Genomic DNA, 22,882 nt, shown 5'->3' with positions numbered 1-22,882 from the left:
TCTGAGAGTCTAGCCATCCATGACTAACGCTTAAAGGGGTTGTCCCGAGGCAGCAAGTGGGTCTATACACTTCTGTATGGCCATAATAATGCACTTTGTAATGTACATTGTGCATTAATTATGAGCCATACAGAAGTTATAAAAAGTTTTTTACTTACCTGCTCCGTTGCTAGCGTCCTCGTCTCCATGGTGCCGACTAATTTTTGGCCTCCGATGGCCAAATTAGCCGCGCTTGCGCAGTCCGGGTCTTCAGCAGTCTTCTATGGAGCCGCTCGTGCCAGAGAGCGGCTCCGTGTAGCTCCGCCCCGTCACGTGCCGATTCCAGCCAATCAGGAGGCTGGAATCGGCAGTGGACCGCACAGAAGAGCTGCGGTCCACGAAGGTAGAAGATCCCGGCGGCCATCTTCAGCGGTAAGTATTGAAGTCACCGGACCGCCGGGATTCAGGTAAGCGCTGTGCGGGTGGTTTTTTTAACCCCTGCATCGGGGTTGTCTCGCGCCGAACGGGGGGGGGGGTTTAAAAAAAAAAAAACCCGTTTCGGCGCGGGACATCTCCTTTAAACAAAATTTGCAATGTCTTTCAAAAGCACTTAAAGGGAACCTATCATATCCCCACAGCACCATAAACTAAGTTATGGTGACCTTAGGAGACGTGACAGGGAGCCGGGTGATGTATTTTTTTATATTCACTCTATTCTTTGGAGAGTTGCGCCAAGATACCAGCATTGTTTCGCCTATCTAGTCCACTTGCCATTGGTGGGTTTACCTGACTGGCAGCACCTCCACCAACTACTTTCTATAACCCTCCTCAAGGTTATTTGAGTCCTGGTCATACACCTGGGACTCAAGCCTTTGATACTTCTTTGTGGTTTGCTCCACCCCCCTCCTTTCTCCCACACCAGTAAGACTGGGTTCACACGGGGCGGATTTGCCACGGAAATTCCATGCAGACTTAGCCAGCCATGTGGGCGAGATTTGTCAAAAATCTCGTCCACACGGGGCGGCAAATTTGTTGCGGCAAAGTCGGCAGAAGCCGACGCTGCGCGTGGATTCCCAGGACGCTGCATGTCCTTTCTTTTTTTCTTTCTCCTGTGGCCGTGCTCTCCTCTATGGGAGAGCCGGCCGCCACGGAAAAGCATGCGACGAGGCCGCTCCAAAACCTGTGGCTAAGAGCCGCGGGTTTTGAAGCTGCGCTTTCCCAGCGGAAATCTTGTGTTTTTTTGCTGTGGGAAAACCGCAAGATTTCCGCTGAGAATACAACCCATGTGACCCCAGCCTTAAGTATACATACATCCAAAACAAGAATGCCTAACCTAGTGAGAAGGCTGAGAGGTGGCAGGGTGAAGGAATGTAAACAAGCTCATAGCTTGTTAGCAGCACGCAGCCGCCCCCCTGTTGGTAACCACCCTAGGCACTGGACCTCCTAGTGGTAAATACAGTTCTGAGTATATAGAGATATCTTTGCTGGCATATATAACCTAACAGCTCTGACATGGAGAGAACGTTATGGTTACCAAATCACTGATTTCTTTTGCCCACAAGAAATCAGCACTGAGTCTATTATTGTCGGCTATTAAATATTGTTGACTACTTGACTTTTAGAACAAGTTTCTAGTGTGAACTCCCTACAAACCAATCCCTAACCAAACCAACTCAATAGTGGTATGCATTATATTTTAGCGAGCACGATATACTCTTATTTGATGTTTATTCTGTCTTCAGCCAGGAGAGGGAGACAAAAATCAATTTTTTATAGACAGAATAGAAGCTCCCATTTCATTGTTAGATTATGTATACTGTTGTATGTAAATGCAGTAAGTTTAGTTTTTGTTACCCATTATTTAGTCAATGGATTGGAAGAATATATAGTTGTAAAAGAAACATAGAAAAACATACAAAATACATCATGTGCATTCACAGCGCCTCGTACATAAAAGTGAAGCTTTCCCAGCTGCTTTTAGAGTCTTACTGGACCTAAAAATTAAGACCTGGAATCTGATAGATAATAATAATAATCCTTATTTGTGTAGTGGCCCAGAACACCATCCTGGTCCCCTCCATGAATGTATACATGTATTGTCTCCTGTGGATGCACTGTGCAAAGTTGTCTTGTCATTTTCTGTATGAGTGTTGCACATCTGCAGTTTCTAAAGGGTTAACGTTAATAAAATCATTGCCTGTCAGCTCCCTCTGCTGAATGTATCTATTCTCTTGTGTCATGTGGTACAAGTAAAGGTATAAATGTGAGTGTCTGAGAGCGGGAAAGGAGTGCATCTTCAGGAGGAGAGAGTGCTAACACAGAGCTGCATGGAAGCACCTTTAGCTTCTATGTAGGTGAAGATGAAGGAGGAGGAGCGGCATCCCGTAGCTTTTGGAATGTGGATGTGAAGAGCGGGTCCCAGCCATAGAGAGAGAGAGCAACTCCCAACTTTCTGAAAACAGATGCCCGTTCACAATACAGGCGTTTTCCTGTGCGGCCGTCCAACTTTAGGATCACCGAACAGAGGTACTTGATTGTGACACCCACGCTTATGCTGTGCGGGGTGTATCTAGGCTAAGCAATTTCCTTGAGTAATTGTCTGCAAGAGTGTATGTGGAGTGACCCCTACCCTCCTTCCTCCTCCGGAGTGCTCCCAATTCAGGATCAATGACATAGATAATGTGGACTATAGGGCCATATTGATCCTGTGTATCCTCCCTACCTCTGAGCTATAGCCTGTCAGCATGTAAGGTGAATTGTACCTGCATTGCCTATACTATACACAAGTCTCCGTGGTTTTTACTGTGTTTAGCATGCCCTTGATGAGGAACAACCAGAGTTTAGCAACATTCCTGAGGTGCAGGGGGCATGTTTGGGCCAGAGATTGGATATGGGGTGTAAGGGAGAGGTTCGAATCCAGTGTGACCTCAAGGCAGCAGGCGTGCTGTCTGGGGGGTATGATGGTGCCAGATACTTATATGGAGATATTGGGGAAAGTTCAGCTGGTTGATGGAGGAAAGACAAGGAGGCCAGTTTTTGAGAGGTTTAGTTTGAGAAAAAGGGAGGACATGGTGTTAGAGACAGCAGACAAACAGTTGGTGATGTTTTGGAGGAAAGGTGCAGAGATGTCATGGGAAGAGGTGTATAACTGGGTGTCATCAGCATAGAGGTGGTATTGAAAGCTGAATCTGTGGATTGCTTGTCCGATTGGGGTTGTGTAGATAGTCAAGAGAAGGGGGCCAAGGACTGAGCCATGGAGGACCCCAAGGGCGAGGGGGAGTGGAGAAGATATAGAGCCAGTGGTCAGAGAGGTAGGAGGAGAACCAGGAGAGAGCAGTGCCCTTTAGGCCGATGAAGGAAAGCATAGCAAAGATGAGGTGATGGTTGACAGTGTCAAATGCAGCAGAGAGGTCAAGGAGAATTAGTAGGGAGTAGTCGCCCCTCGATTTGGCCATCCTCAGGTCATTTGATAATTTTATGAGGGCAGTTTCAGTCGAATGTAGGGGGTGGAAGCCAGACTGGAGGGGGTCAAGGAGTTATCAGAGAGAAAGCGTGTGAGGTGGGAATAGGCCAGACGTTAAAGTAGTTTGGAGATGAAGGGGAGGTTTGAGATGGGTCAGTAGTTGGCAGCGTCGGTCGGGTCAAGGGTCGGTTTCTTTAGCAGAGAGAATATGATGAAGTGTTTGAAGGAGGAGGGGAAAATACCAGAGAACAGGGAGAGGTTGAAGGTGGTGAAGTGGGTAATGACAGCCGGGAAAAGGGACCGGAGGAGGTGTGAGGGAAGAGGGTCACTAGCGCAGGTGGAGGGGCGAACAGAGGAAAGCAGTCTGGAGACTTCTTCTTCTGTCGTTCGTTCTAGTATAGATAGTGAGTGAGTGAAGGATGCAGTGCTGAAGAGACCGGATTGGGGCTAGCTGTGTAATGTTCGGAGATTTCTTTACGTTTTCGTTTTTTTTCTTTGAAGTGGACGGCTAGCTCTCCAGTACTGAGATCTGTCATGGAGGCCTGTTCTTTGGGGCTGAGGAAGGAGTGGAAGGTATCGAAGAGTCGTTTTGGGTTGTGAGATAGTGAGGAGACGAGGGAGGTGAAATAAACTTGTTTGGCATGGTGGGGGATGAGGTTGTAAGTTTAACGCATAAATTTGAAGTGGGTGAAGCCTGCGGCCTGTTTGGATTTACACCACAGACATTCGGCACACCTAGAGCATCGCTGGATGAAGCGCGTTTGGGGCGTGAGCCAAGGTTGTCACGGTCTGCGGTGGAGGGCTCGGGTCACAATGGAAGAGCAACACCTTTTTTCTGGCCTAGTTTTTATACATTAGACCCAGAATATATCTAATCACCTAATGTAGAAAAAGAATATTCCTCACAGAAAATGGATCTGGCTCGGCTAATCTAGCGCCAATCACAAGGCCTTGTTCAAAGTCTCTCAGATAGCTTGAATAAAAAACTTACTTGCTTGATTTTATGCTTAACGTGTGTGTGTGTGTCAATTGTCTAATTTCCATACAAGGAAGCTTCAATTATGATAGGGCAGGTGCCTCTAATAAAGTTGCCATGTAGCTCCTGTACACTGAGCTCAGGGGTGTAACTATAGGGGATGCAGTTGCACCTGGGCCCAGGAGCCTTAGGGGGCCCATAAGGCCTCTATTCTCCATACAGGTAACCCAGTACTATGAGTAAAGCATTATAGTTGGGGGCCCTGTTACAAGTTTTGCATCGGGGCCCGGGAGCTTCAAGTTACGCCTCTGACTGAGCTGTATTAGCAGTCTATACAATACCTGGATTGTGACATTTAGATGACATCTTAGTTTACTTTGGTAGCATTTTTTTTATATTGAGCTTAAGTTTGCATTTAGTTGCCTGGGCAAACCTCTAGGTTAAGGCAGTAACGTTGGGGACAGAGGCCCCATATAGTGGAGGCCGCACATGACGCGGGGGGGCAGACAACTTGAGCAGTAAGGGAAGGTAAGGGTTAATGAAAGTTAGGGGGTTTGGTAGAATGTTCTGGGAGGTAAGGTAAGGGTTAACGAAAGTTAGGGAGTATAGTGGAATGTTCTGGAATCAGGGGGGGAAGATAGTGATTGGTAGAGGGGGTAGAAGGGGGGGGATATATAAGTAGGGGGTTAGAGGCAGCGCCATCTTTTCCAGAGAAATCTGCGTGTCAGAAAGTACGGGAAAAGGACTTACCATGGCTGAGATAGATAGGTTGTTGCAGGAGCTCAGGGCAGCGGCGTCTGTTCATGGCCAGGACTGGCTGCAAGCCCAGGTGTCTGGTCTGCTAGGCAGTGTCAGTGGAGGAGAAGCAGTTCCAGCAGTGCAGGAGAGGAGGCCGCGGCGGGCTAGACCTCCGTCGCGGCTGCGAGATGATGACGTCACCCCTCCAGCTCGTCGGCGGCTCCGGAGCCCCTCCGGGGACCCTTTGGGCAGCGGTTCCCTTCCTAAGCCTCGGGGAGAGGAGCAGCGGTCCAGGAGGAATCCAAGCAGGCTGCCGGTGAGCACGGTGAGCAGGGGCTCTAGCTCCGGTCAGGGGGCGGGGCCTGCAGCATCAGTCGGCACACAGCAGGCAGGAGGAACGGAAGCCTCCCCTGGTGATGCACCGGCCGGGGGAGCTTCTGGCAAGCGTCCAGCAACGAGAGGAACGGCCGCAGGGGCTGGTGGCAGCGTCAGGACCAGTGGGAGGAGGAGATTCCCTACGGCGGCCCCCCGTGGTGATGTACCGGCCAGGGGCCGGACCAGACAGACCAGATCGACTGTGCAGTCTCCTGTGATGGATAGTCGGCGACAGATTTCGGAGGGTGCTGCTGGCAGCGGCACAGGGCGAGTCCGGTCGGTCGTGGTGGTTCCGGGTCGGGAACAACGAGCGGGGACCAGTCAGAGCGCAACGGCCGAGCTGGCAGGACAGCGGCTGGAAGACGGCGAGCTTGCAGAATCGGGGAGCGACGAGGATCTGACGACTTCCCGGGACCCGGCTGGTGGTGACACAGCTTCCATGCAGCCTGGTGAGCATAGCTCAATGTCATGTTTGTCAAATGCATTATGTGATAGAGAGTTAGTGAGTGAAAGTTTGGGGGTGAATGCTAGTAACTTGAGAGGTGAGTTTGGGGGTGAATTACGGGAGTTGCTAGGTAACGTTAGGGAGCTTTTGCAGCGGTGTGATAGGGAGAGGGGGACGGCATTACCAATCCCGTCTCCGGTGGCGGCATGGGTTCCGCACGGGGGTAGAGGCGCAGTGGGGCTCATGGAGGGCCCGGGTTTTTTAGTGCCGGCGGAGGTTCAGCGTGGTGCGGGGGTGACGGTAGCAGTGCAGACAGAGAAGGATGGGGAGGCAGTAAGGCTTGACGACAGGGCAAAAGGTGAGGTCTATGTATGCTTTGAGGGCCCGCTAGGGGCTCATTTAAAGAAGGAGGTGCGTGAAAAGATCTGGAAAGACGAATACGTCGAGATCTTTTCATTGCTGCCTCTGGAAAAATTTAATTTAGAGAAAGGGAAGAGAACGGAGACCAAAAAAGAGGAGGAGGAGAAAAAACGCTGGAGGCTGATTCCGCAAACGTTTGCGAACTGGCTTCAGGCGTTTGCTATTTTGGCCGGGGTCATTGGGGAAAAGGCGCCAGAGAATTGTTCGGCCCTTTTCTGCTACATGGATTCCATAGGTGAGGCACATAGGACTTACGGGGGTCAGGCGTGGTTGCGTTATGACGAGCAATTTCGTCAACGCAAAGCAGTGCGCACCAATATCCGGTGGGATCACAAGGATATTGGTTTGTGGCTCAAGGTCATGGCCCCTACACGGTATGGGCAGTCCTTTCCTGGGAGTGCCGGATCTTCCGGCACAAGCAGTGGAGGAAGTTCTGCCGCGAGCGGCGGGGCATCAGGAGTGCGGAAGGCGGGTTTTTGCTGGCAATTTAACGAAGGCCAGTGTAAATTTGGAGCCAGTTGTCGTTTCAAACACAACTGCTCCGTGTGTAGCGGAACGTCCCATGGGGCGTCAAAATGTTTTAAGCGCGGAAAGGGAAAATCGGCAGGGTCGGATAATAAGAGGGAGGACGCCGGTGAAGGTTCTAGAGATGGCCCCCTTTCTAAGTAGGTATCCAGATGCGGAGAAAGGGCGGCTACTATTATTGGGGTTTTCCGAGGGTTTTAGAATCCCGGCCCCTTTGCATCAGGTTCCTTGCGCGCTAAAAAACCTACGTTCGGCGTTGCAATTTCCGTCGGTGGTGAAGGAGAAGCTGGAGAAGGAAGTCCAGTTGGGACGTATGGCAGGGCCGTTTTCGGCCCCCCCACTTCCTAATCTGGTGATTTCTCCATTGGGGGTGGTTCCTAAGAAGGAACCAGGGAAGTTTCGCCTTATTCACCATCTGTCTTTTCCAAAAGGTGAGTCGGTGAATGACGGGATAGATCCTGAACTCTGTTCAGTGGTCTACACGTCATTTGATGCAGCGGCAAAATGGGTGCAGCGATGCGGTAAAGGGGCACTATTGGCAAAGACAGATGTGGAATCGGCGTTTCGTTTGTTGCCAGTTCACCCCGACAGTATTCATTTGCTGGGGTGTGTTTGGGAGGGTCAGTTTTTTGTAGATCAATGTTTGCCCATGGGGTGCTCGATTTCTTGCGCCTATTTTGAGGCATTTAGTTCGTTTTTAGAGTGGGTGGTTAGGGACGTGTCCGGTTTGCAATCCATTTTGCATTACTTGGACGATTTTTTGTGTATAGGTCCGGCAGGTTCAAGCGTGTGTAGTTCCCTTTTGTCTACGGTGCAGTGGGTTGCTACAAAATTTGGGGTTCCATTGGCACCCGAAAAGACGGAGGGTCCAGTTACTTGCCTGAGTTTTCTTGGTATCACAATTGATACTGAGAAGATGGAATGCCGGTTGCCGGAGGAAAAATTGATTGCGCTACGTTTGCATTTGGGGAGGGTAGCTCACGCAAAGAAGGTTACCTTACGGGATTTGCAGTCGTTGCTCGGTAAATTGAATTTTGCTAGTCGAATAATACCGATGGGGCGAGTATTTTGTAGAAAAATGGCGCGAGCGACGGCCGGTGTTAAAGCAAGTCATCATTTTGTGCGTATCTCTACTGAGATCCGTGCAGATCTTTCAGTTTGGTCCTCCTTTTTGGTTAAGTATAATGGGAGGTCGCTGTTTATTGACCAGGCGGTGGATAATTTTGATTGTGAATTATTCACAGATGCGGCTGGGGCGTTTGGTTTCGGAGCATTTTTTCGGGGTCAATGGTGTGCAGGTCATTGGCCGGACGAATGGCGGCGATGCGGGGCCGTAAAAAATTTAGTATTGCTGGAACTGTTCCCAATTGTAGTAGCGGTGTCGGTCTGGGGTGAATGGTTTAGGAACAAGAAGGTGCGGTTCCACTGTGATAATTTGGGAGTAGTGCAGGTGATTAATAGTGTGTCGGCCCGGTCGCCGCCAGTAGTGGATCTATTACGGCATTTAGTCTTGGTTTGTTTGTCTTTGAATGCATGGGTGGTAGCGGTCCATGTTCCGGGGGTGGAGAACAACATAGCGGATTCTCTTTCTCGTTTCCAGTGGGATCGTTTTCGGGAATTGGCGCCGGAGGCGGAACAGGAGGGTCTGCGGTGTCCACCGGAGCTATGGACCGTGGTCGACGTGCGGCGGAGCAGTTGATTATCGGTTCGTTGGCACAGGGTACATGGTCGGCTTATTTATCGGCGTGGGAGCAGTGGCAGGGATGGTTGAGTGGGTTGAGAGGGGATCTGTCTGAGGATGATCAGGTGACGGCGTTACTTGCGTGGTTGGGTAATGTGTCCCTCATGGAGTGGTCAGTGGCGAGGGTCAACCGTTTTATGGCTGGGTTGGCTTTTGGTTTTAAGTCTCGAGGGCAGCGAGATTTGACAAAGGCCTTCTTGGTGCGGCAGGCGTTGAGAGGCTTTCGGAAGGATAAGCGAGTAAAAGATAGGCGGAGGCCGATTACTTTTGAATTGTTGGAAAGGATGGGCGTGGAGTTGGGAAGTTTTTGCACAGACGCTTTTGAGTTGCGGCTATTTCGGTGTGCATTTGCGTTCGCGTTTTTCGGGGCCTTTAGATTGGGGGAATTAGTCTCCCCCAGTAAGGCAGTTCAGGGGGGTTTAGCTAGGTCGGATGTGGTCGCGTTCGGCAACGGGTTGCAAATCTGGTTGCGGCGGTCTAAAACGGATCAAATGTGCAAAGGCAAAGAAATTTCTTTGTCGCAGGTGCCTGGGGCATTGATGTGCCCGGTACGTTGTTTTAACGAGTATGTACATTTGCGGGAAGAGGTTACGGGGCCGTTGTTTTGCCATAAGGACGGGTCTTTTTTGTCGCAGTATCAGTTCAACGCGGTGTTGCAAAAAACTATGTCGGTTTTGGGGTTGGCAGGAGCCGCATATTCGTCTCATTCTTTTCGGATTGGGGCCGCAACGGAGGCTGCGCAGTGGGGCTTATCAGCAGAAGCGGTAAAAAAGATTGGAAGATGGGAGTCCAGTAGATATCGGCTGTATGTTCGGCCTGAATCGGTGTAATCGGTTGTGGTAAGAGTGATTGGAGTGTTGTCATAAAAAAAATAAAAAAAAATAAAAAAAAAATTTCCGTGGTAATATGTCATACGGAGGGGGAATAACTGGATTATGTATGATTCGTGGTTTTTGTATCCCATTTCAGGTCCCATTTTAGGTCCCAGGTATCCAGTGTTGCTTTGGCTGATGGGACACTCTTTCGTGTACTGGGCTGCAGAGAGGGCAAGCGTGAGACCGACAGGGAGGCAGTTAGGGTTCGCGAAAGAGTTAGTATCAGTGCGTTGGTTGGGTGTGAGGGGCATGAAGTGGAGCCAGGTGTTGCGGGATGTAGATAACTATGTGAGATTAGACAGGAGCCCGGACATTTTGGTCCTGCATGTTGGGGGCAACGACTTGGGGAGTCGCCCGGCGCGTGAGTTGCGCCGTGACATTACGCATGACTTCCTTCGTTTGCGTTGCCTCTTTCCATGCATGATCATTGTGTGGTCAGAGATTATTCCGAGGAGGAGCTGGAGAGGGGTTCGCTCGATCGAAGGGATTAACCGGGCCAGGGTAAAGTTGAACAGGCACGTGTCAGCTTTCGTTGTGAGGAATGGAGGTGTCAGCGTTCGGCACATCGACTTGGAAAAAGGTGAGGGAAACTACTGGGCAGCCGATGGGGTCCACCTTAACGATATTGGGACCGATCTGTGGGCAGTTGCCATTCAGGAAGGTGTAGAGAGGGCATTAGGCTTGTTGGGGGCGGCGCAGACTGAGGTGTAAGTCGTGCTTGCGTTGGCGGGTGGGGGGTCCTTGGAGTAGTTGGAAATCGTGTGGGGGGGGAGTTGGGTGGGCATGGGCTCACCTGTTTAGACTCCCTCCTTAGGTAGTAAGATGGTGTCTGGTGCGATTACTTGGGCTGTGGAGGGGGCAGTAGACTCCCTCCGCCTTAAGTGACGGTAGTGTTAGCCACCCAATGGGCGGCCTGTTGCCCTTGAGCCTGTATGCCGGCTGTGGGGCGAAGTTCTGTTTTTTATGGTATTGTCGCACCAGAGTTGGTAACTCCAAGGACTCCCCCCTCGTGCGTTGGTATAATCTTGTGTGTTTTTTGTTATATATTTGTTTGTTAATAAACTGGCTGCTGTGGCCAATTTAGCCAAAATAAGTCTATGTGTGATTTTTGGGGGTGAAAGGGGGGTAGATGGCTACAGCAAAAGGGCGTTCTGCCCTCCCCGGGTCAAGGTTAAGGCAGTAACGTTGGGGACAGAGGCCCCATATAGTGGAGGCCGCACATGACGCGGGGGGGCAGACAACTTGAGCAGTAAGGGAAGGTAAGGGTTAATGAAAGTTAGGGGGTTTGGTAGAATGTTCTGGGAGGTAAGGTAAGGGTTAACGAAAGTTAGGGAGTATAGTGGAATGTTCTGGAATCAGGGGGGGAAGATAGTGATTGGTAGAGGGGGTAGAAGGGGGGGGATATATAAGTAGGGGGTTAGAGGCAGCGCCATCTTTTCCAGAGAAATCTGCGTGTCCCACCCTCCCGCCCGTATGATTTGGTGTGAAGGTGTGGGGGATCTTGTTTGTCATGGCAGCTTGGCGGGTGGGGGGTCCTTGGAGTAGTTGGAAATCGTGTGGGGGGGGAGTTGGGTGGGCATGGGCTCACCTGTTTAGACTCCCTCCTTAGGTAGTAAGATGGTGTCTGGTGCGATTACTTGGGCTGTGGAGGGGGCAGTAGACTCCCTCCGCCTTAAGTGACGGTAGTGTTAGCCACCCAATGGGCGGCCTGTTGCCCTTGAGCCTGTATGCCGGCTGTGGGGCGAAGTTCTGTTTTTTATGGTATTGTCGCACCAGAGTTGGTAACTCCAAGGACTCCCCCCTCGTGCGTTGGTATAATCTTGTGTGTTTTTGTTATATATTTGTTTGTTAATAAACTGGCTGCTGTGGCCAATTTAGCCAAAATAAGTCTATGTGTGATTTTTGGGGGTGAAAGGGGGGTAGATGGCTACAGCAAAAGGGCGTTCTGCCCTCCCCGGGTCATGTGAAACACTAGCATCATTTTACGGCGTTGTCATCGCACATGACAGACACACTTCGGGGGCATTCTGTCAGCAGGAAAGGTCTTAACACGGCTCCCTTAGCATAACATTAAATCTTCTCGGAGACGCTTCCTGCTGCTTTATCCCACTGAGAATGTACCGACAGTTACTTGTCTGTGCACAATAAAAATAATGCAACCGTTGTATGTGCCCAAGACATACATGTAACGTCATCAGAGCTCCTGGGAGAGCAGGACTTTAGAAAAGTGCGTTTGAATGGTTTCTGTCATTCTAGTAAAACGGGCTGAACTAATTAACTGACCAATTATGCCTTTAATGGCTCATTTCCACGAGCGTAATTTCACCACGTATTACACGCGCGATATATGCAAGCATAATACACGGTGAACGGGTACATGGATTTTCATCGATCCACTCACATTAACGTATATACATGGCATATAATACGCTCATGAAAGAGATCGCAGCATGTTCTATTTCACTGCCTATTACGCTCATACAGCCCTATTGTTCTCTGTGGGTTGCATATTAAATGCTGTACATGCACAATAAAGTATGTATGTGCGGGGTTGAATACGCAACGCCGCTTTAAGACAGAGCGGGGAATTAGAAAACGAATCAAGTCACACTGCGCATGACAGCGTGCGTGAGATGCACTGTCATGCACAATGTGTGGGCGATAATTGGCTTACTCGGCGGTAAATCGATGTGTGATACACCGTGGGAATGAGCCCTAAGAGCTGATCTCAGCCACTGCAACTGTACTAATGCATGTTGACATTTGTAAGGACAAATTCTTATTTTCCCGCTTAAAATTCGCACTATTGCGCACGGTAAAAAAAAACAGGAAGATAGGTCCAGCCCTGTTTTTTCACGCATAAACTATTTGCAGTAAAGATAGGGCAAGGGCTGTCTTTCTCGCGTGTAGTGTTAACGTGTGAGAATCCCAATAGTCAAAACAAAAGCATTGAAATCAGGGAGGCACTATATTGTTTCTAGGGAGTACTAGCTTTAGCCCCATTTACACGCAACAATTATCGCTCAAAATTTGCTCAAATGATGGCTTTTGAGTGCTAATTGTTGCGTGTAAATGCTACCATTGTTTGCTTTCGGCCAATCGATGATTTTATGTTGAGTTTAAAATCCATCCTTCGGTTGGAGAGCTGATAGCAGGGATCGCACGCTCTGATTCTCCACGGGAGCGCTGATAACATTGTATTCAGCTGCAGTCTCGCAACAGAACAAAGTGGATGTATGCAGATAACAGACCATCTGCTGTTCTCTGCATACAGCTCAAGGAGGCTCATTTACATGCAAATGAAGCTAATAAGCTGCTAATAGGTATTAGTGCCCATTAGCATCTTATGCAAATTAATCGCTCAAGATGTCATTCTCCCTATCTTTTAAATGAATTTTGAGCAACATCTTTGCGTGTAAATGAGACTAAAGTACTTACCATGTACTCTTCATTCATCGCTGACTTTAAGTCAGCATGAAATCGTCACCCCTGATAACAGAGACGGCATGCTGTGTTCTCCGTGGACAGCGCTGATAGTATTGTATGCAGCTGGCAGCCCTCGGCAGAACAAGGCAGATGTATTTAGAGAACAGACCACCCCCTGTTCTTCAAATACATGCAAATTAAGCTAGTTAGCTACTAATATGCTGATTAGCCCATTAGTAGCTAATGCAAAATGATCGCTCAAAACTGTCAGTTTCTGACAAATTTTGAGCGATCATCTTTGCGTGTAAATGGGGCTTTACACGGCATGTGATGCAGCAAAATTATCTGTGTGCCTCCATCTAACATTGGAAGCATGTGGAGTTACAATACAGGCCTATAACAATCTATGACCACAGTGCTATAAACAACAGAGATCCGTAATGTCGCTGTGTTCTTAAAGCTGTTGTCCAGTTGTAAACTATTGATGGCCTATCCTTAGGATAGGTCATCAGTAGTAGATCGGCAGGGGCCCATCGTCCATGACCTCCACCAATTAGCTGCTTTCTGTGCCAGTGTGCTCATGCACTAAACTGATTTCTGCAAGAAGCTAACAGCTTCGTTCCCACTCCAGTGGTCAGACTTGGTAATGCAGGCATTGAAGTGAATGGAAACTTTGCTTGTAATACCAAATCTGGCCACTGCATTGGGAACGGAGCTGTTTTCTTTCTGCAGAAATCAGCTCAGTGCTTAAGTGAATTATTACAGAGAACACCTGATTAGCAGGGGTTCTGGGTGATGCATCCCCGCCAATCTACTATTGATGGCTAATCCTGTCGGTAGGCCATCAATAGTTTCCAACTGGACAACCCCTTTAAGGCTTTGTACTTTGCTCCCAGCTTGGATTAACACAAAGCAAAGCATCAAAAATTGCACTTTGGGCTGAGGCAACTTTTGACTATTTGGCAGATTTTATTCCTGTTGTCGTTGGAGGCTGGCAAAAACTAGAATAATAGGATTAAGCACAAGAACTAGACACAACTAATTTAAACTATCAGCCAAGATAAACTTTGCCACACAAGTCTATAATAAAAATCTTGAGAGAAATCATAGACTTCTAAACTTCTGCTGAAGATGCCAAGAATCTGCTGATTGCTCTCCTTCAGTTGCCTACACATGTTTGGATTGCTAAACAGTACAGAGAATGCTGGGAGTAGTAGTGCATGCAATCTATACTAAAACTGATCTAGTACTTTAGATGTAGTAAGGTAACTCCGCTGTGAAAACTGTCAATTGGACAATCGGTTTGATTTCTTGACCATGTGATGGGAGCTGCTTGTGCTATCATGCCTTGAACTATCCATTGTACTAAGCTTCTATGGGACATTGAGTGACATTTCAAACAATGATCTCTCTCTTCTCACTCTTTCCAAACGTATGTGTTTAGTAACAGATGCCATGTAAAAGAAAACTATAGGTGACCAGACATATCAGATAAACATCAGCTGACCAATTTTGGCTGGACTAGCTGACCATCTAATGTGTATAGGGGTGGAACAACTTTCCCTCGAAGTCAGGGGATAAAATGGTTGGTGCATGTTGTCTTTGTTGGGAGGGAGATAGGCTGCCGCCAGAGGTGTCTGGCAGTGACTCATTCCCCTCTTCTTATTGAGAACACATGCATGCTCAGCCGAGTGTACATTTGTATGGTGGGTTGGGAAAAACAGCTGACTCTGAACTAGCATTCTAAGCTGTATGGCTACCTTAAGATATTCAGATGGACAGTAGTGCTTGGAACTTTGTGAACCATTCAGAATTTTACATATTTCTGCTTATATTTGACCTAAAACTGCATCAGAGTTTCACACAAATACTAAAATTAGATAAAGAGATCTAAAATCAAACAAATGAGTCAAAAATATTACATGTCTGAATAGCAAAAGTATGTGAACCCTTGCTTTCAGTCACCCTGTGCAGTAATAACTGCATCTTAATGTTTCCAGTAATTGCTGATCAGTCCTGCACATCAGCTTGGAGGCATTTTAGCCCATTCCTCCATACTCTGTTGTGTCGGCGAGTTTCCTCCCATAAACTGCCTGCTTCAGGTCCTTCCACAACATTTCTATAGGACTAACTTGGCCGTTCAAAAACTTGAACTTTATTCTTCTTTAACTATTCTTTTGTAGGACTACTTGTCTTCTTTGGGTTGTTGCCTTGCAGCATGACCCATGTTCTCTTGAGATTCACCTCCCAGACAGACATTTTCCTTTAGAATTTGCTGGTACAATTCAGAATTCATTGTTCCATCAATGATAGTATGCCGTCCTGGCCCGGATGTAGCAAACCAGGCCCAAACCATGACGCTAGCACCACAGTGTTTCACGGATGGTATGAGGTTGTTATGTTGTAATGCAGTGGTTTTTTTCTCCAAACATAATGCTTCTCACTTAAAAAAGCTCTATTTTGGTCTTCCCTATCCAATAAACATTGTTCCAGCAGCCTTCTGCCTTGTTCAGATGAGCTTTAGCAAACTGCAGATGGGCAACAATGTTCTTTTTGGAGACCAGTGGCTTTCTCCTTGCAATTCTGCCATGCACACCATGGTTGTTCAGTGTCCTGCTGATGGTGGATTCATGAATATTAACATTAGCTAATGTGAGAAAGGCCTTTAGTTAGACTACTATACGCCTTGTTCTTAGTGTGATTGTTGTTGGTTGACCAACCAACAAACCAACCCAACCTTCTGGGGAAGGTAATAATGATCTTGAATTTTCAACACAATATTTATACACATTATGTTTGACTGTGAATTGGGTTCAAACTCTTTAGAGATGGTTTTGTAACCTTTTCCAGCCTAATGACGATCAACAACTCTTCCTCTGTGGTCCTCAGAAATCTCCTTTGTTCATTCCATGATCTGCTTCCACAAACGTTTTGTGAAGATCAGACTTTGATAGACCCTTTAAATAAAACAGTCGCCTACTCACACCTGATTGTCTTTCCATTGATTGAAAACCTGATGATAATTTCACCTTCAAATTGTCTTCTTATCCTAAAGGTTCACATATAGAGATGAGCGAACGTACTCGGTTCGGGTGTTTTTGCACCCGAGCACCGCTTTTTCCGAGTAACTGACTACTCGGAAGAAAAGATTCGGGGGGCGCCGGGGGTGAGTGGGGGGTTGCAGAGGGGAGTGGAGGGGGGGGGAGAGAGAGCTCCCCCTTGTTCCACACTGCTAGCCCCCGCTCCACCACGCCGGCCCCCGAATCTTTTCGCCCGAGTAGTCAGTTACTCAGAAAAAGCGGTGCTCAAGTGCAAAAACACCCGAACCGAGTACGCTTGCTCATCTCTATTCACATCCTTTCACCACTCACAGATGTGCGATATTGGAACATTTTCCTCAAATAAATGACCAAGTTTAATATTTTTCACTCATTCGTTCGATTTGGTTCTCTTTATCTACTTTTCTGAAAATCTGATGTAGTTTTGTCAAATATAAGCAGAAGGATGGAAATTTCGGAATTGGTTACAAACTTTCAAGCACCGTCGTTGATTATAAAGTGCATCACACAAAACTAATCTGTCTTGGTATATTCAATACCTCCCAATTACAATATGTCTTGTTAATGCTGTTTTCTAGAGTAATTCTAGTAAACAACAACCTATATTTGTCCAAATCCAAAAATGCATGAACTCAACATATAAAAAGAAAAACACAAAAACACAGGTTCTAGCAGCTTAAGAGCCTTGTGAAATCCTCAAGGAGCCTCTCTGGGGCAGCCAGGCTAATGTAAAACAGAGCCCTGATTACCTCTGCAGTCAGAGTTTACTAGACAAGCAAACAACCCTGCAAAAATATTCAGCAGGATGTATGTGCGGTGGGAGGGAGGATCTAATTGTTCCCTTTCCAGAGTGATCCGGGGAAATTAACCTCTTCACCACCCATACGTATATGTGGTTTGATACCAACGGGGTCTTACTTTGTAATTGCAGTTCAGTCCGTTTGTATTGCGGTCACTGTAGTGTGAAGTACTGAGATCATTGGTGACTATAGTCAGCACAAACACTGTATGAAATGTTTTGGAGAGCTTGAACACAACGGAACAGTCATGGATCAGCAAACTTTGAGGAAATTGTGAGATAAAGCTCATGTCCTGCACTTTCTTAAGATCAACATTTTCTTCTTTCTCAACTGTTAATGTGGTGCCCAATTCATAATAAGAGACTATCTATAGTGCTGGTAGACCCGATGAACAGTGGGTAATTCAAAAGTCAGGACCACCCAAAATATCTTTTGACAAAAAGGGATACAAGTAGGGAACTTTGTAGAACACTTAGATGGATGGGGAAAACTTTTTGACACTATATTGATGCTTGTTGGCTATCTTTGTGGCAGCCATCTTGGATTCAGCCCAAGAAACTTCCATTGACATGGGTCATGGCCCACATGACTTAAGGATGGAATTTCAGTTTAAAAAATTGATAGCTGCAGTCAGTTTTTTCAATACCTGCAACCATTTTCAAGTTATGGATGATATCATGTTGAGTGTTAAATAAGTTATGTTGAATTATGTTATATGGAAAATATAATTCAAATGTTTTTTTAGGCATTGGAATATGCCATTAACAATTCAGGACAGAATTTAGACCATCCTCATGATTTCATGATTCATAAGTTGGTCACTAATTTTTAATGCACACTGCCAGAATTCCAAGCGTCTGTTAGGGTCATCTTCACACAACTTCTGGTGCAGTTGCTGTTTGCATGGGAGCGACCTATGTGTCTTGGAAAAAAAGAAAAAGGTTTGGTACGGTGTTAGCCAGGAGAGCAAAGTGTGATTGTTCTCAGCAAGAGAAACCAAGTCATCTTGTAGATATGATACCTTTTAATGGCTACCAAAATACATGATGTTACAGCGAGCTTTCAAACCTACTTAGGGTTTTTCCTCAAAATGGAATAGATCTGAAGAAGTATGTGTGTGTGTGTATATATATATATATATATATATATATATATATATATATACACAAACACACACATATGAAAAGGCACAGACATGCTGTAATTAATTTGCACTTAAAACAATACCAGAGCAGGACAAAAAGAGGAGCAACTACTTAATTAGTCCACTGATAATCTACTTAATTAGTCCACTGATCTCTTCTATTAAGCCTGAGGAAGAACCCTAATTCGTTTCGAAAGCTCCCTATAGCATTGTCTTTTTGTTAGCCATTAAAAGGTATCATATCTACAAGATTACTTGGTTTCTCTCACTGAGAACAGTCACATTTTGAGGATCCTTATGACAGTCAGTTCCCTAACACCATGCTTCAGTGCCAGTCTCCTGGCATTTTATTGTAGACTCTTCATGAAAACAGCTAGCACAGCTGCTGACACTTGGGGATTGGAAATAATGCTCGGACAACCAGTTCTTGGTTTGTCATGAACACTAAGGTTGGGTTCACACAGGGCAGATTTGCCGTGGAAATTCCCGGAATTAGCCAGCCGTGTGGACGAGATTTCTGAAAATCCGCAGTGGCAAAGCCGGCACTGCGGTGTGGATTCGCTGGCCGCAGCATGTTCATTTTTTTACTTCTTCTTCAGCTGCGGCCGCGCTCTCCTCTATGGGAGCACCGACTGCAGCAGAAGAGCAAGCGACCAGGCCGCTTTAAAACCTGCGGCTAAGTGCCGCGGGTTTTGAAGCAGCCCTTCTCCCGGCGGAAATCTCACGTTTTTTCGCTGCGGCCACACCGCGAGTTTTCCGCTGGGAATCCGCCCCGTGTGAACCCAGCCTAACAGTGTCTCTGAACTTCCAAATTTGTTTTCTGACAGTTTGTGCATTCACTGGCTGCCTTCCTGGATCTTCTTGATTGAAAACCCCGGCCACCTCACGTGACCTTCTATTATCTACAATCAGGATAATCTCAGTTCTGTCCTGGATTGTTAATAGCATTTTATGGTATATCAAAAGACATGCAATTCGAGTTTTCTATACCGCACAATTCAAAATAACAACTTTATTAATACTCAACATGACAACATCCATAACTCAAAAATTGTTGCAAGTATTGCAAAAAAAAAAACAAAGAAAGACCATGACTGCACCAATCAATTTCTGATGAAACTCTACCATTAAATCATGTATCTTATGACCCTTTTCTATTGAAGTTTCTTGGGCTGAATCCAAGATGACTGCCACAAGACAGCCACCATAATAATGCCAAAAAGTTTCTCCATCCATCTAAGTGTTCTACAGAATTTCCAACATGTATCTCTTGTCATACAGAAGAAATTTTTGGTGGCCCAGTCTTTTGAATCACCCTGAAGATCTGGAAAGTAGAATTTTTCTTGTCCGATTACATTGTTTCCTCCATTGAGGAGGTGGCACTGGAGTTCTATAGCAATAGCTCATTGTTCTCTCTCTGTTGCATGAAAAATGCAGCGAGGACAATGACCATTTGAACGGTCTATGACCTAGCTTTAGTTTGTCAATGAAAAATTTAGACATGTAATCTACAAAATCTGAAACATTGAACTATTCAGGCATTTGTTGGCTTATATCAGATACTACATTTTACATGGACAAAGGTTTGATTATTGCCATCACCCAGCCCGAGCTCTCCGCTCGGCTAACGAAACCAGGCTGAGGCCCCCTTTAATTCGAACTTCTCATTCCCGCCTCCAAGACTTCTCCAGAGCAGCACAGGTCCTCTGGAACGCAATACTAAAGGCTACCCGGGCAATCCAGGACTCGCAGAACTTCAGGCGTGCTCTAAAAACGCACCTCTTCAGGGAGGCATACCGCATTCCCTAAACCAAACCCCTCTGTACTCCGCCTGATAACATGCTCCCTGACCTACTGACTGCAATCCCTGCTAGCCATCATAAACCGCTCCTGCAGTCATACCGATTCTGCCGTCACACGGCTTAATGTTGGCCATTGTCTATGTTTATAGCATCCCTCACTCTCCACCTCGCCATACAGTGCACATCTCCAGCGCTTTACCTTCTGTATCACCCCACTATTCGTAGTATGTAAGCTCGTTGGAGCAGGACCCGCACCCCTATTGTTTCCATCAACTGATTACTATGTAATCGTGGTTCTGTAATTTTTGTATTTTTTGTCTTTCTGTATTCCCCCTGTCTATGTAAGCGCTGCGAAATATGTTGGCGCTATACAAATAAAGATTATTATTATGTAAACTCAGATCCCTGCAGTTTGTGGAGAGAACATAAGTTGGCACTCTTCAAAAAAAATCTCCTTTGTTTATTTAAATTCACACCATCTGAAAAAAGGAGGCGACCCAGGCATGGATTTCTCAGTTTCCAGCTCTACAGACTTCCCGATTCCAAGGATACTTTCTGGTCGGAATATTGATGTGGCCGTAGTCTGATCTTGCTGACCAGAGAGGTTTGGCTGCCATTTTGGTTTCTTCAAAGGAAAATGAAATAGAGATAAATAGACAAATGCTATGTGGGATTTGTGGGGGTCACAAACTACTCTACAGCACATCTGTTCAGCAGTCTAAATACCACAAGCATTCACTCATCTCTGGTTGTGTACTTTATGCAGGTCACATTGGCCGCTTCTGGCAGACATTAGAGGGGTGAGGACAGTTTAAATGGGCTCATACACAATGTGCTCCGGCTGTCACCATCAAGTCAAGAGTTTCCGCTATGATAAAATAATGACTCTTCAATGTCATACAAGGTGCCCAGCGTTATAACACATTTGCATCTGGTGACTCCGCTTCTTTGCATCAAATTACATCACGTTTTAGCACAAAAATTACAATTTACATACGAGAATGCAAGAATGCAGCAGGAAGAAAGATTTGGCACACAAGTATTATGTGACCGAGGTACGCTGGGTTCACATAGGGACATTGAGCGCTGTCGGGATACAAGCCGTTCGCATCTGAAAAATTGCATTGAAACCGCATGTTTCAGTATAAATGTGTTTCGTGTGGAGGTGAATGTTTTTTGATTTTTTTTAAAGAAATACAAACCTAAAAATGTGATCTGTATCCTTCAAATTTTAAAAAGTAAATCAAATTTACAAAGAGCGCTGCTTTTCTTTTATGTTTTTACCCATTGAATGGGGAGTAAGTAGAGATGAGCGAGCATACTCGCTAAGGGCAATTACTCGATCGAGCATTGCCCTTAGCGAGTACCTGCCCGCTCGGAAGAAAAGGTTCGGGTGCCGGAGTCGGGCAGGGAGCGTCGGGGGAGAGCGGGGGGGAACGGAGGGGAGATCTCTCTCTCTCCCTTTCTCTCCCTCTCTCCCCCCCGTTCCCCCCTGCTCACTGCCGCAACTCACCTCTCACCCGCGCCGGCAGCCGAACCTTTTCTTCCGAGCGGGCAGGTACTCGCTAAGGGCAATGCTCGCTCAAGCACTTGTCCTTAGCGAGTATGCTCGCTCATCTCTAGGAGTAAGATAAAAAAACAACTTTTTTTGCATGCACATTTCTCACATGCACAAAAAAAATAGGACCTGCTCTATTCTTCTGCACACCAAAGGGTCCCATAAAAGTCTACGGGGGATGTTCAAATGCTTGTGCGATATGCTGTGCAACACCATGGGGAAAAGAACACATCTGGACCTTATTAGCCTAAATAGCCTCTTGAATCAGGGCAAGGGTATCTGGCGTGTACACAAACTGTACTATGCGCAGACAGGCATATCCTATTCATGGTTATACTTGTCTGAAGAAGCCTTACATTTGGCCCTATATATTAAACAGATAGTAGATGGATGGATGAATAACGTTGCAGAAGTAAATGTCTGTTGTACAATGTTTCGCAGATGCCGCCACACACACAATTGTTAATATAGGTCACTCTGATGATTCAAACTGATCCCACATGATCGGTGACACCGGGCGAATGATGAAGATCTTTGTGGGAACATTCTTTCAACAAAAGATTGTTATGGATGGAAAATCTATCACCTATTAGTCACAAATTTCAGATGTGGTCGTCTTCTTTTCAGGCAACCGTCGTGTGTCATTGGTTGACTACAACCATATTTTGTTAAATTTTATCTGACAAATGATAATTTTGGTTTAAATTGTCCAATTCAACTATTTTATTCTATTGTATGTGGACATCTTTATTAATTGCTTCCTCTTGAAAGGCATTGCTCCCAAGGAACGCAAGTCTGACCCCGCATCAGCAGTGCTATGAATATTTACCTTTGTAAGGGTCTTGTGGCTTACCATGTATGACTGTAATAAAGAAAAAGTATGAAATGCTGAAGAAAACAAAAGAGTGCCAATTTGAGCTTTTGCTAGTCTTTAACCCCTTAAGGACATGGCCTATTTTGGCGTTGAGGACCAAACGATTTTTGGTATTTTTTCATCTCCATTTTTCAAAAGCCATAACTTTTTTATTTTTCCGTTGACGTGGCCGTATAAGGGCTTGTTTTTTTGCGTGGCGAACTGTAGTTTTTATTGGTACTATTTTTTGTTACATTGACTACATTGTAAAACTTTTATTATTTTTTTTATGATCGTAGGAAGAGAAAACGCATCAATTCTGCCATAGATTTTTTTTTTTGAAAGCGTTAATTATGCAGCATAAATGACACACTACATTTTTTCTGCGGGTCGGTACGGTTACAACAATACCAAAATTCTTATATTTTTCTTTTAGGTTTTTCCACTTTTCCACAAGAAAAACCCTTTTTTGGAAATTATTATTTTTTTCTAAATCGCTGCATTCAAAGTCCTACAACTTTTTTTATTTTTCCATGGACAGAGCTCTGTGAGGGCTTATTTTTTGCAAGATGAACTGTAGTTATTGGTACCATTTTGGGGTACATACTTTTTTTGATCATTTTTATTACGGTTTTTGGGAGGCAAAATGCTAAAAATTAGCATTTTGCCTCAGTTTTTTAGCGTGTTTTGTAACGCTTTTTGC

At 46.1% G+C, this 22,882-nt stretch overlaps 1 protein-coding gene and 1 long non-coding RNA gene across 3 annotated transcripts in view; one reads left to right on the top strand and one right to left on the bottom strand.

Annotated features, from left to right (window-relative positions):
- The window catches only part of CDK15 (cyclin dependent kinase 15), a 163,418-nt gene that overhangs the window by 74,960 nt on the left and 65,576 nt on the right, over window positions 1-22,882 (top strand). The window lies entirely within an intron of this gene.
- Window positions 1-22,882, bottom strand: part of LOC136576266 (uncharacterized) — a 63,937-nt gene that overhangs the window by 24,908 nt on the left and 16,147 nt on the right. The window lies entirely within an intron of this gene.

The sequence above is a fragment of the Eleutherodactylus coqui genome, chromosome 8, assembly GCF_035609145.1.
Source record: "Eleutherodactylus coqui strain aEleCoq1 chromosome 8, aEleCoq1.hap1, whole genome shotgun sequence".
Classification (NCBI taxonomy): Eukaryota; Metazoa; Chordata; class Amphibia; order Anura; family Eleutherodactylidae; genus Eleutherodactylus; species Eleutherodactylus coqui.
Note: the sequence above shows the minus strand (reverse complement) of the source record. Positions and strands in the feature narration are given on the sequence as shown.